General features: G+C 36.3%; 1 protein-coding gene across 6 annotated transcripts in view; it reads right to left on the bottom strand.

Moving 5' to 3' along the window:
- The window catches only part of USP33 (ubiquitin specific peptidase 33), a 53,744-nt gene that overhangs the window by 36,282 nt on the left and 3,879 nt on the right, over nt 1-13,583 (bottom strand). For 2 of the 6 annotated variants that reach the window (XM_072754827.1, XM_026004738.2), the window contains one exon: nt 13,078-13,228. The exons of the other annotated variants lie outside the window; for them this stretch is intronic. The gene's annotated coding sequence lies outside the window, so the exon portion shown is untranslated. Of the gene's footprint in view, nt 1-13,077; nt 13,229-13,583 lie in introns of those variants that run through there. 6 annotated transcript variants of the gene reach the window in all.

The following is a 13,583-nucleotide window of genomic DNA, read 5'->3' as shown; positions in this document are numbered from 1 at the left end:
AAATGGAAACATTTCTTTTCACACTAGCAGCAGTCCCTAGTGATGATATATAAATGAAATGGTCTTGTACATTAATATCAAGATAGTCACAGATCAGAATTTCTCAACGTTGGCCTCACTGACACTTTGAGGCCAGATTTTTGTTGTGAGGGTTTGTCCTATGCATTGTAAGGTGATTAGTAACATTCTTGCTTCTACCCATTAGATGCCAGAACACGCTCACCGTTCTGAACTTTAACAACTACAGTATAAAATTATGTCCTAAAAGGGACAAAATCATCCCAGGTTGAAAACCACATTATCACAAGATCCTTTCAACAATCCTGAGGCAGAGCACCATTATTAGCTTCATTGCATATAAAGTTAAAAGAGGCAAGTCTGACTGACTTCCTATTATTAGCATTTGGCAGAATGAGGATTTCAATCTACCTACGGTAAGAGCAAGATTCTGAAGTCACACAGAATTAAGGATACCTATAAGAGCAGAATGGCCTAACTAACTTATGGGACTATTTTAAGGATTAAATGAGTGTGTACATGCACACATATAATACTACACATACACATGCACATAAAATTTTATTAGCACTCTGCAGCATCCAATAAATACGTATATATATATTTATATATGTACTTAAATATATAATTATATGTTATATAAAAATTATACGTAATATACATATAATTTTTTTATATGACCAGTAAGGTTTCATACCTCTCTGCTCCATGTGAGACCACAAGTTTAGGACTCAGGTAGTTTCCCATATCAATTACAATTTTCCTAATATTCTTCAGGACTTTCCTCAATTCCATTAAAATAAACAGAAGGTAAAGTATTTTGCAATCTCAATACACTTAACTTCCTCCAAAATATCACAATATTATAAATATAATTTATGAGAAAAAGAATGATAGGAATACTATCATGTCACTAAATTTTATTTATCTCCATTGCAAATCTTATGATAGCACTAACTGATATACAGCATTCAATGCATAGAAATCTTACAATAGGTTCAAGTAAAATGAGTGATTTCCAAGTAAAAATCTTAAGTTTAATTCAGTACTTCTAGATTTTCTTTGGATGTACATCCTTAATAACAAGATTTTCATGCCCTTAGTTTATCTTTGGGGTTTGAGAACACTATTTGGGGAAAAAAATTAAGAAACTCACTAAGAAAGAATAAACACTTATAAATGTGCTAAAATATTAACACATTAGTAAAAACATTAAATAAAAAGTTTCAGTGAATTCATGGATCCAATATTATCTTGCAACCTACAAAATCCAATGGAAATCACCCTGGGGATTAATAGTGAATAAATAGTAATTCCTAAACATTACCTTATTAACATAATATTAGGGACACCTGGGTGGCACAGTCATAAGTGACCAACACTTGATTTCAGCTAAGGTCATGATCTCAGGGTTATAAGATTGAGCCCTGCTTTGGGCTCTGCACTCAAAAGGAAGTCAGCTTGAGATTCTTTCCCTCCATCCCTCCCTGTGCTTGTGTATGTACACATGTGCTCTCTCTCCCTCTAAAATAATAAATATATTGTTAAACATTACATTATTACATAAGATTAAACAGCCATGTTCCAGACTTTCAGATGCATGAAATTAAGTTTAAAGTAACTGTTACTATTTTCCATTTCTCATTTATGTGTTAGGAAGAGTCTAGCAATTTTTCCCACCTCTGACTTCCCTTTGTGCTTAAATATTTCTTTCCTCTCATCCAATTACCTCTACTGCCAGCCATGATGGAGAAACAGGAAGCAGATTTATCCTCTCATTTTATATAAATAAAAAGCGAGACAAAAAATATAAAACAATGGTTACCAGACATCGGACAATAGGCAATAACTACCTACCTTACTACCTAGAAAGATCTTTTAGGCCATAGTATACTTGGGAGAAAACCCAAACAGAGTCTAGCGGTCTCCTTGGGTTGAAGGTGTAGAACTGAAAATGCAGAGAGGCTAGGGTGGCTATAATTCACAAGGCAGAGTAACAGAGAGGAAAGAATTAAACACAGGGCAAATAAACTCATGAGATTTGTAGAGCGCTACCATTTGGTTTTCAGCCGAGTACTGATGAGCATGTGCATATGATTACCCTAAGCAAGGGAAAAAACTACTGGAAAGGAGTAGGTAAATAATCCTCACAGCCAACACAGGTCTGTGTTCCCATCAGCAAGAGTTTAAAGCCTTCGTAATACGGAGTGAATAAAGTACTCAGAGGGTATAGCCTCAGTAGTAGGAAGAAAAGTATTCCTAGAGTGAAAACTACTTTTGTTCTACGTTTAAAAAGCTCAAAACAAGTATTACAGAGCCAAACTATTCCCAAGGCACTTAACTGTGTCCCAGAACAAAGCTAAAGATATTTAATGAAAAAAAAAAAAAAAAAGCACCAAAAAAGATCTTTTAAATGGCAATGCCTGGCATCCAATCCAAAATTACAAGACATATACAAAGAAGAAAAATCAGATCCACAGCAAGGGAAAAAAAGAGATCCAGAGATAACACAGTTGGCAAAATAAAGGATATACATTTTGTTATTTATTATTTGTTTTAAGTGGGCTCCACACTGGGCCTGGAGCCCAACACAGGGCTTGAACTCACAACCCTGAGATCAAGACCTGAGCTGAGATCGGGAGTCAACACTCAACCGACTGAGCCACTGAGACACTGCCAAACATATACATTTTATTTAATTTTTTAAAAGACTTTATTCATTCATTTATTAGAGACAGAGAGAGGGGCAGAGACATAGGCAGAGAGAGAAGCAGGCTCCTAGCAGGGAGCCCAATGTAGGACTCAATCCTGGGACCCCGGGATCATGCCCTGAGCCAAAGACACACACTCAATCTCCTGAGCCACCCAGGCGTCCCAAGTATACACATTTTAAAGATAAACATGAAAGATAGAGGAAAGAGACCTAAATCAAGTTTGTAAATGTCTTAAAAAAAAAAAAAAAACTGAGGTGAAAAATACAGCGTATGAGCTGAATAGCAGATTAGACAATTCTAAAGAATAATTAACTTAAAGATGTAGTAAAAGAAACTATCCAAATTGAAATACAAAAAAAAAAAAAAAAAATTGAGAAACTTAGAGTTATCACTTAGCTAGGTGAAAAGTCCAAATTTGATGAAAACTAAAATCCTACAAATCAGAGCAACACAATGAACTCAAAGCAAAAAAAAAAAGAAAAGAAAAGAAAGAAAGAAAGAAAGAAAAAGAAAAACATGAACAAATTACACCATGGCACATGAAAAACAAATTGCTTAATGAGGTCAGTGCAGGCCCCTCGTTTCCCTACCATGCTCTCCATAGGGCTGCCTTGCAGGTTAGGCATGGCTAAAACAAACAAACAAGTTGCTTAAAAACAGTAATAAAGAGAACATCTTAGCCAAGAAAGGTCAATAATGTATACCGAAAACAATGCAAGCCAGAAGAGAGTGGAGCAACAACTGTAGAGTATTGAAAGATCACTGTCAACCTAGAATTCCATACCTAGGAAAACAGCTTTCAAAACAAAGGCAAATTAAACATCTCTTATAAAAACACTGAAAGAATTTATTACCACCATACCTGTACTATAAAATCTAAATATATGCTTCAATACTTTTTTCAGGCTCATATAATCAAACATAGAAATAGAGATTTAGGGCAGCCCTGGTGGCACAGCGGTTTAGCGCAGCCTGCAGCCCAGGGCGTGATCCTGGAGACCCTGGATCAAGTCCATCAGGCTCTCTGCATGGAGCCTGCTTCTCCCTCTGCCTGTGTCTCTGCCTCTCATTCTCTCTCTGTGTTTCTATGAATAAATAAATAAAATCTTAAAAAAAAAAAAGAAATAGAGATTTATATGGCCTTTTTTTGCCCAACAATACAGATACCTCTCTCTCTCAACTTTTTCTTGCATACACATATGTCATGATCATACACTGCATATTCAATTAGTTCTTCTATTGATGAATATTCACTTTGTTTCCATATTCTGCCATTAAAAATATCCAAATAGTCTTGGGATGCTTGGCTGGCTCAGTCAGCAGAGGGTTTGACTTTTGATCCTGGCTGTGAATTCAAGCCCTAACCTAGATGTAAAGATTACTTTTTAAAAAATAAATATTTAAAAAAGAATCCATATAATCTTACTATGGGCTGGTATGTAAAAACAGATTTTGAGAGGCACCTGGGCAGTGGTTGAGCATCTGCCTTTGGCTCAGGTCATGATACCAGGGGCCTGGGCTTGAGTCCTGCATCTGGCTGGAGCCTGCTTTTCCCTCTGCCTCTCTCTGTGTGTCTCTCATGAATACATAAATAAAATCTTTAAAAAACAGATTTTGCAAGATCACAATCCAAAAATTATACAACTTACATTTCCACAGTCTAAGGAAATACATTATTTTCTGCACAGCAATACCATTTTCTCTATTAGCAATAAACATCACTTTTTTTTTACTTTTACCATTTAATAGGCACATTGTTGTTTTTTTTAATCTTTACTTTTTTAAAAAAATTTTATTTATTTATTCCTGAGAGAGAGAGAAAGAGAGAGAGAGAGAGAGGGGCAGAGACACAGGCAGAGGGAGAAGCAGGCTCCATGCAGGGAGCCCGACGTGGGACTCGATCCCGGGTCTCCAGGATCACGTCCTGGGCTGAAGGTGATGCTAAATCACTGAGCCACCTGGGCTGCCCACGTTGTTATATTTCAATAGTACTTTAATTTGTATCACTTGACAACCATGAGTTTGTCTTTTCATTAGCTTTACAGCCTTCTAGATTTGCTTTTTTAACTGCTTCTTTACATCTTTTGTCTTTTTTTTTTTTTTTTAACTACTAGAACCATAATCTCTCTTGTAAAATTAATCCTGTCTTCTGGATTCAAACAGAACTCCTATACAGCAAATATTTTTTCAAACTATTTGTTTATTAAATTTTTAATTTTGGTGAAATACACATAAATTTATCATCTTAGCCATTTCTAAGTATACAGCTCAGCAACATTATGTACATTCACATTGTTGTGCAACCAGTCTCCCGAATTCTTTTCATCTTGCAAAACTGAAACCCCACAGCCATTCAATAGGAGCTCTCCGTTCATCCTCCCCCCAGCCAGCCCCTGGAAACCACCATTCTACTTTATCTCTATGAACCTGACTAGTCTGGGGGTCCAAAGAGGTTTTCAGTGGAATTATAAAGTATGTCTTTGATGGCATTATTTCACTTTGCATATTATCCTAAAGATTCATCCATTTTGTAAGCGTGTCAGAATTTCCTTCCTTTTCCAGGCTGAGTAACATTCAGTTGTGTGTATATATCATATTTTGTTAATCCATCACTGGACACTTGGGTTGCTTCCATTTTTTGGCTATTGTGAATAATGCTGCCATGAACACAGCTGTACAACTATCTCTTCAAGTCCTTGTTTTTACTTCTTTTGGGTATATATCCAAAAGTGAAATTGCTGTATCAGGGGTGCCTGGCTGGCTCAGTTAGTAGAGCATGCAACTCGATCTTGGGGTTGTAAGTTTGAGCCCCATGTTGGGTGCAGTTATTTAAATAAACAAATAAACGGGGGGGGGGGGGAGAAATTGCTAGATCATATGGTGATCCTATTTTTAAGTTCCTGAAGAATCACCATGCTATTCTTACACATACATATAACACCAGTCATAGTGGCTATACCATTTTACATTCCCAGTTGCATGCCCAAGGGTTCCAATTTCTCCACATCCACACCAACACTTAATTTTCTGGGTTTTTTTTCCCCCTGGTTTTTTGATAGTAGCTATCCTAATGGGTATGAGGTGATCTCACTGTGGTTTTGATTTGCATTTCTCTAGTGATTAGTAATTTTGAATATCTTTTCATGTATTCATTAGTCATTTATTTATATATCTTTTTTAGAGAAATGTCTATTCAATTACTGTTTTTCAATTGGATTGTTCACTTCTTTTTGTTGAGTTGTAGGAGTCCTTTGCATGTTCTGGGTATTTACCCCCTTATCAGACATATGATTTGCAATATATTTATAACCATTCCATAGGTTGCCTTTTCACTCTCTTGACTGTGCCCTCTGATGCACAGCTTTTAATGTGAAATTGTCAAATTTATCTATTTACCTTTTTTGTCTGTACTTGTGGTGTCATATTCAAAGAATTACTGCCAAATCCAATGTCACAAACATTTTCTTCTAAGAGTTTTAGTTCTTATGCTTAGTTGCTTAGGCCTTTCACCCATTCAAGTCAATTTTTCTATGTAGGTTTGCATGTGAGTATATAATTTGCCCAATTCCTTCGTTGAAAAGACTTTTTTCCCCTTTGAACAGTCTTGGCAATCTTGTCAAAAAACATCTGATCACATATACGAAGGTTATTTATGGGCTCTACATATTCTACTAGTTATGTCTGTCTTAATATAGTTACTGGCAACTTTCTCATGGTTTCCTTTATCATTAAAAGCTTTAATTTTAATAGAACCAAACATGTCTCTTATAATAGCTTCTGAGTTTCTAATCTTAAAATTCCCTCACCCTAGTCTATATAGCTAAAGCCGTAAAATAATCTTAAATATTTTTTTTAAACAAGGCTTTAATCCATCTGGGGTTTATTTTAAGACAAGAACCCAATTTTATTTTCTTTCAGACAGGCAGACAGTTGTACCAGCACAACTTACTACACAATCTACCCATTACCCACTGAACTGTAATACTATCTTTATTACACTTGCACATATTTCTGGATCCTCCATTTTGTTCCAATAAGCTACTTACGCCAATACCATATTAATGTATTTATTCATTTATATATTTTTAAAGATTTTATTTATTTATTCATGAGAGACACAGAGAGGCAGAGACAGAGACAGAGGGAGAAGCAGGATCCATGCAAGGAGCCCAATGTGGGACTCAATCCCAGAACTCCAGGATCAGGCCCTGAACTGAAGGCAGCCACTGAGCCACCCAGGCGTCCCCCAGTACCATATATAATCTGAATACACAGAATGTAGAATTTTGATAGCTCTAAGACATTCCTCCTTCACTATTCCTTTTCAGTTTCTCTGACTATTCCCTGAATATACTGGAAAACATGATAGTTTTACCTCGTTCTCCAAAATTAAAACTAATTACTTAACTTTACTGTTTTAATGCATTTACTAGAATCTCTAAGGCAATCTTAAATATGTTTGTTTAAAAAAAGTGGTTTTAAGCATCCATGTCTGGGTCCTAATGGATTAGCCACTTAGGATATTGCTAGAATTTACTCCTATTCTTAATTTACTTTGATTTTTTAAATTAGAATTTTTTTTTTAAAGCTCTAAGCCCAACATAGGACTTGAGCCCACAACCTTGAGATTAAGAGTCATATGCTCTAGTGACTGAGCCAGTAAGGAGCCCCTAATTAGAAACAGACTTAATGAACTTTATTAAATGTCTTCTCAGCAGCTATTGATGATTTACAATATTCCTTACTTCAAACATTGATATAATCAATTAACAGATCTGATACAAATGATCCTTGCGTTGATATACTCTATGGGTCTAAATGTAGTATTAGTCTGTTGCTTTGTATCTAGATCCTTTTTTTTTTTTTTAAGATTTTATTTATTTATTCATGAGAGATACAGAAAGGGAGAGAGAAGCAGAGACACAGGCAGAGGGAGACAGGCTCCATGCAGGAAGCCCAATGTGGGACTTGACCCTGGGACTCCAGGATCACGTCCGGGGCCGAAGGCAGGCGCTAAACCGCTGAGCCACCCACGGATCCCCTATATCTAGATTCTATTGGCTAATATTGCATTTAGAAATTTTGCAAGTGAAATTAACTTTTGGGTAACGTTTTTATCAGGGATAAAAGTACATGTGCTTCAGCAAAGGAAACAACCAACAAAACTAAAAGACAATCTACAGAATGGGAGAAGATATTCACAAATAACCTATCAGATAAAGGGCTAGTATCCAAGATTTATTAAGAACTTATAAACTCGGGATGCCTGGGTGGCTCAGGGATTGAGCATCTGCCTTTGGCTCAGGGCATGATCCTGGATTCCCAGCATTGAGTCCCACATCACGCTCCTTGCATGGAGCCTGCTTCTCCTCCCTCTGTTGTGTCTCTGCCTCTCTTTCTGTGTCGCTCATGAATAAATAAATAAAAATCTTAAAAAAAAAAAAGAACTTATCAAACTCAACACCCAAGAAACAAACAATCCAGTCATGAAATGGGCAGAAGACATGAACAAACATTTCTCCGAAGAAGACATACACATGGCCAACAAGAACATGAGAAGATGATGCTCCACATCACTTGCCATCAGGGAAATACAAATCAAAACCACAATGAGCTACCACCACCTCACACCAGTGAGAATGGCTAAAATTAACAAGACAGGAAACAACAAATGTTGGAGAGGATGTGGAGAAAGGGGAACCCTCTTGCACTGTTGGTAGGAATGCAAACTGGTACAGCCACTCCGGAAAACAGTGTGGAGGGTCCTCAAGAAGTTAAAAATAGAGCCACCCTATGACCCAGCAATTGCACTACTGGGTATTTACCCCAAAGATATAGATGTAGTAAAATGACAGGACACTTGCACCCCAATGCCCGTAGCAGCAACATCCACAATAGCCAAACCACAGAAGAAGCCACAGATGAATGGATAAAAGAAGACATGGTGCATGTGTGTATATATATATACATAATAGAATATTTCTTGGCCATCAGGATGAATATCTATCATTTGCTTCGACTTGGATGGAACTGGAGGGTATTATGCTGAGTGAAATAAGTCAATCAGAGAAAGATAATCATCATATGGTTTCACTCATATGTGAAATATAAGAAATAGTGAGAGGGATTATAAGGGAAAGGAGGGGAACTGAGTGGGGAAAAACTAGAGAGGAAGACAAACCATGAGAGACTCCGGACTCTGGGAAACAAAGGGTAGTAGAAGGGGAAGAGAGTGGGGGGATGGGGTGACTGGGTGACGGGCACTAAGGAGGGCTCTTGACGGAATGAGCACTGGGTGTTGTATGTTGGCAAACTGAATTTAAATTAAAAAAAAATTTTAGGGCAGCCCTGGTGGCGCAGCGGTTTAGTGCCGCCTGCAGCCTGGGGCATGGTCCTGGAGACCCGGGATCGAGTCCCACATCAGGCTTCCTGCATGGAGCCTGCTTCTCCCTCTGCCTGTGTCTCTGTCTCTGTCTCTGCCTCTGTCTCTCTCTCTCTCTCCCTCCCTCTCCGTGTGTGTCTCACATTAATAAATAAAATCTAAAAAAAAAAAAATTTTTTTTAATTTTAAAGTACATGTGCTTCACAGATTCCATTCAGTAACTCTGCATCTTCTATACCATAGAAAAGGTTTTATTATTATCATTATTATTATTGTATGCTCTTTATAAATTAAATGAAACTCAGCTATGAAACTATCTGCTATGCTGCCTCTTTGCAGGACATATCTTCAATCATCTTTTGACCCTTTAGTGGGAATGGGACAATTAAAGTTTTTCACTTCTTAGATCAAATTTACTAATTTATATTTTGCTATTAAATCATGCATGCGGGATCCCTGGGTGGCGCAGCGGTTTGGCGCCTGCCTTTGGCCCAGGGCGCGATCCTGGAGACCCGGGATCGAATCCCACATCGGGCTCCCGGTGCATGGAACCTGCTTCTCCCTCTGCCTGTGTCTCTGCCTCTCTCTTTCTCTCTGTGTGACTATCATGAATAAATTAAATAAATAAATAAATAAATAAATAAATAAATAAATAAATAAATAAATAAATCGTGCATGCCCCGTCAATTTTCAATTTTGCATCACAGCATGCATATAGTAATCTCAAGAAAATTTGCATAACATTCCATTATCTCTCCTATATTTTTTTCCTTTTTCATTCCTAATCTTGTGCATCTCTACTTTTTTTTCTTAATTTTTTTAATTTTTTTCTTCTATAACAGCTTTATCTAGTTCATTGGTCTTTGCAAAGAACCAGTTCAGCAATTTATCATTTCTACTATTTTTGTTCTGTTTTTTCAATTCCATTAATTACAGTTTTATCTTTAATTTCCATGTCCTACTTGGTTTGAGTTTTATTTTCTTAATCCTTAAATATGAGTACTAACTTCTCTTTCTTTTTTATTTAATAAAAATATTTAATTAGTATGCATTTTCCTCTAAATACCAATGTTTGCCAATTAAATGGAAATATTCTCATTGCTTTCTAGATAGTCTTAATCTCACTTTTGATTTTACAATATTTTATGTTCATCATTAGAAGAATGAATACATAAAAGGTACATTCATACTGAATGCTACATAACAGTTTAACCAATTGAAACAGAAGGATAAGTTTATTAACAGGGATAGATCTGAAGAACATAATGTTGGATTGGGAAAAAGGAAGAAACAGAATGATACATACTGTACGAAACCACCAAAGTAAAAATTTTAAACCTGCATTACAACACACTATACCTGGATGTAGACATCCTATAAAAATATATAGTTATTGAAGGTTATGTGTTCTTTTGCTCAGAGCGAACAAATGGGGACAGGGGAAGAATAAGTACTCTTCATTCTGGTATCCGGTATTAATTTTTTGGTAACTAAACAATTAGTGAGAACTAGTGCATGTAAACAGAAGCTAATAATTTCTACCAAGACAATTTAGTATTCCTTACAACTAAACATAACACTGCCAAAATAGAAGGCCCTTAATATTCTAGTTATCTAGTTTTATTTAATTCACTGTGGTAACAAAATCATTCTTTTATTCCTTCTTTTGATAATGATTTACTGAGAGTAAGATATTTAGATACAAGAGGGTAAGACAAAAGGCATTCTAAGCTACTTCAATCTCTTTTCCAGTGTATACCCCAGAAAAAGAAGGATTGCATGCTTTCACTCTGGTCTGACAGTTTGTCCAGGGAAGACAGTCACTAGGCATTAGAAAAGATAGACAACATGAAGAGGGAACATAAATGTATATGAAAATGCCATTTGTTCAGATATAGATGTAGATCCCACAAAACTCTGAGATTCCTCTAGAAGCTTGTGATTCACAGGATGGCAATCTCTAAGGAGCACAAGAAAATCCAAATTCTGCATGGAAATTCAGGCTTTCAACAACTGACCTCAATTTATCCTTACCTTTGCGGTCTTATATCTTTTCCTCTATATACCCTAGCAAGACATTTTCTGAGTCTTTTTTTTTTGAGATTTTATTACAGAGAGAGAGGGAGAGCACAGAAGCAGAGTGAGAGGGAGAAGCAGACTCCCCACTGACCAGAGAACCTGTCGCAGGGCTCGACTTCAGGACCCCAAGATCATAACCTGAGCTGAAGGCAGATGCTTAACTGACTGAGCCACCCAGGAGCCCCAAATTTTCTGATAGCAATAACCTTCTGGCAATAACCCCAAATGAAAAATATTCCTGGTTGAATTCATGCTCTATGATGTACAGCTCAATTGTCCAGCTGCAGATTCAAAATGGTTTCTGAAGAAACTTTTAACCAGGGGGAAAGAAGGAATACTTTTATGTTTCATACCCAAAATTCTAGCCTCACCATCCAAATAACAGAAGAGCACATATACAAATTTTTGGAAAAGCATAGGACCCATGTTATTAATATTTGTTACACATCACAATGTAGTGACCTAATAAGAACCTTTTAATATTGAGAAACTGCATTAACATTGTCTAGTCTATTTCAAAAGGTAAAGCTATTTATAAAGAGTCAGATTCAAGCAACTATGAGGGAAAAAAATCTATGGCAGGGAAACTGGTAAATAATTTAACAGTTATAGAGAAGACTGATATGAATACAGAAAGTCTTTTCTAGCAGGTGGCAGAACTGTTCGTATTTTTAACAAAAATCTGGATAAAGGCACAGAAGGCAGGCTTGTGAAATCTAGTTATAAAATTATAAAAAGTTAAGTTTTTTAGGGGTGCCTGGCTGATTCAGTCAGTAGAGTGTGCGACTCTTGACTTCAGGGTTTGAGACCCACATTGGGCAGTTTGCTTAAAAAAAATAAAATAAAATAAAACCTAAAAAATAAATAAAAAATTTTATATGTAACTTGTACATATGTTTTTTACAGGTGACAGAGTAAAGTGTTTGCTGTATAGAAGTGTTGAATCACTACATTAATACACCCAAAACTACTATACCATTGTATGTTAACTATACTGAAATTAAAATTTAAAACTTAATAAAAATAAATTAAACTGAAAATAATAGTCTTTAAAGAAAAAACAAACTATTCAGAAAAATGAGCTAAAATTGACAAAGATGGTCATGGTCATGCCATATTCTATATGAGGGTTCAAAGAACTTACTGTCTAACATGACACTAAAAAAGAGGGTTTCAAGTATTTAGAATCTAGACTCTAGGAGATGCATGCAACAATAGTGCAATTCTTACTCAATTCTTACTCAATTTATCAATACGTTTTAGAATAAAAAGAGTAATTGGTTTTATCATGTTCATAAGCTAGATTACACCTGGAATATTTTACTTATAAAGAGTACTAAAAGCTACAGAGTAAGAATACTTTCCATAGAAATCCTTAGAAATACATACTTTGAAAAGTATTTATAAGACAACACTGTGGCTAAGAGTAGTTTCTGGATGGCACCTGGGTGACTCAGTTGGTTACGTGTCTGCTTTCAGCTCAGGTCATGATCCCAGAGTTCCAGGGTCAGGCCTCGCATAAGGCTCCCTGCTAAATGGGAAGTCTGCTTCTCCCTCTGGTCCTTAACCCCACTCGTGCTCATGCTCATGCTCTTTCTCTCTCTCGCTTGCTCTTTCATATAAGTAAATAAAATCTTAAAAAAAAAAAAAGGATAGTTTCTGGAGCAAGGTTACTTGGGTTCAAATACAAGATCCATTATGTCCTAGGTTTGTGAACAAGGTTATTTCTCTGTGCCTCAATTCTGTCATCTATAAAACTCAGATAAATAACCATAAATATGTACCTCATGGAGTTCTAGCATATATATAAAGTACATATAAAGTACTTTTATATGTAAAAGTCTTTTAAGGGGGGGGGCCCGGGGGGTGCAGTCAGTTAAGCACCTGACTCTTGGTTTCATCTCAGGTCATAATCTCACAGGTCATAAGATCTAGCCACCTTGGGCTCCGCACTCAGCAGGAAATCTGCTTGAAGATTCTCTCCCTCTTCCCCTCCTCTCCACACATGGTTGTGCACACACTCTTTCAAATCCATCTTTAAAAAAAAAAAACATATAAAGTGCTTTGAACAGAGTGAGATAGTAAACAATACATAAATACTAACTACTATGGAAACAATTCAAAGTATGAATGTTTAGACAGAAGACAAAGTTTGAGGACTTGATATATGTGTTCCCAATTATTTGGACATAAAGATCCTTTCTTTTAAATATGACAGTTCCTTTCTTTTTTTATGTAATGGAGAAAGAAATACCAAACCCAATCAATGATGAAGATTTTCAATGATTTGAGCTATTAGAGATCCAGAAGCAGGTGGAAAAACTCAACTTCCCTTCATTTGATAGGACAATTCTGAGGCAGTTCTACAAAAATCTCCACAGGATTAAACC

Source organism: Vulpes vulpes, chromosome 3 (genome assembly GCF_048418805.1).
Source record: "Vulpes vulpes isolate BD-2025 chromosome 3, VulVul3, whole genome shotgun sequence".
In the NCBI taxonomy this organism is placed as follows: domain Eukaryota; kingdom Metazoa; phylum Chordata; class Mammalia; order Carnivora; family Canidae; genus Vulpes; species Vulpes vulpes.
This window is presented reverse-complemented; position numbering and strand designations above follow the sequence as displayed.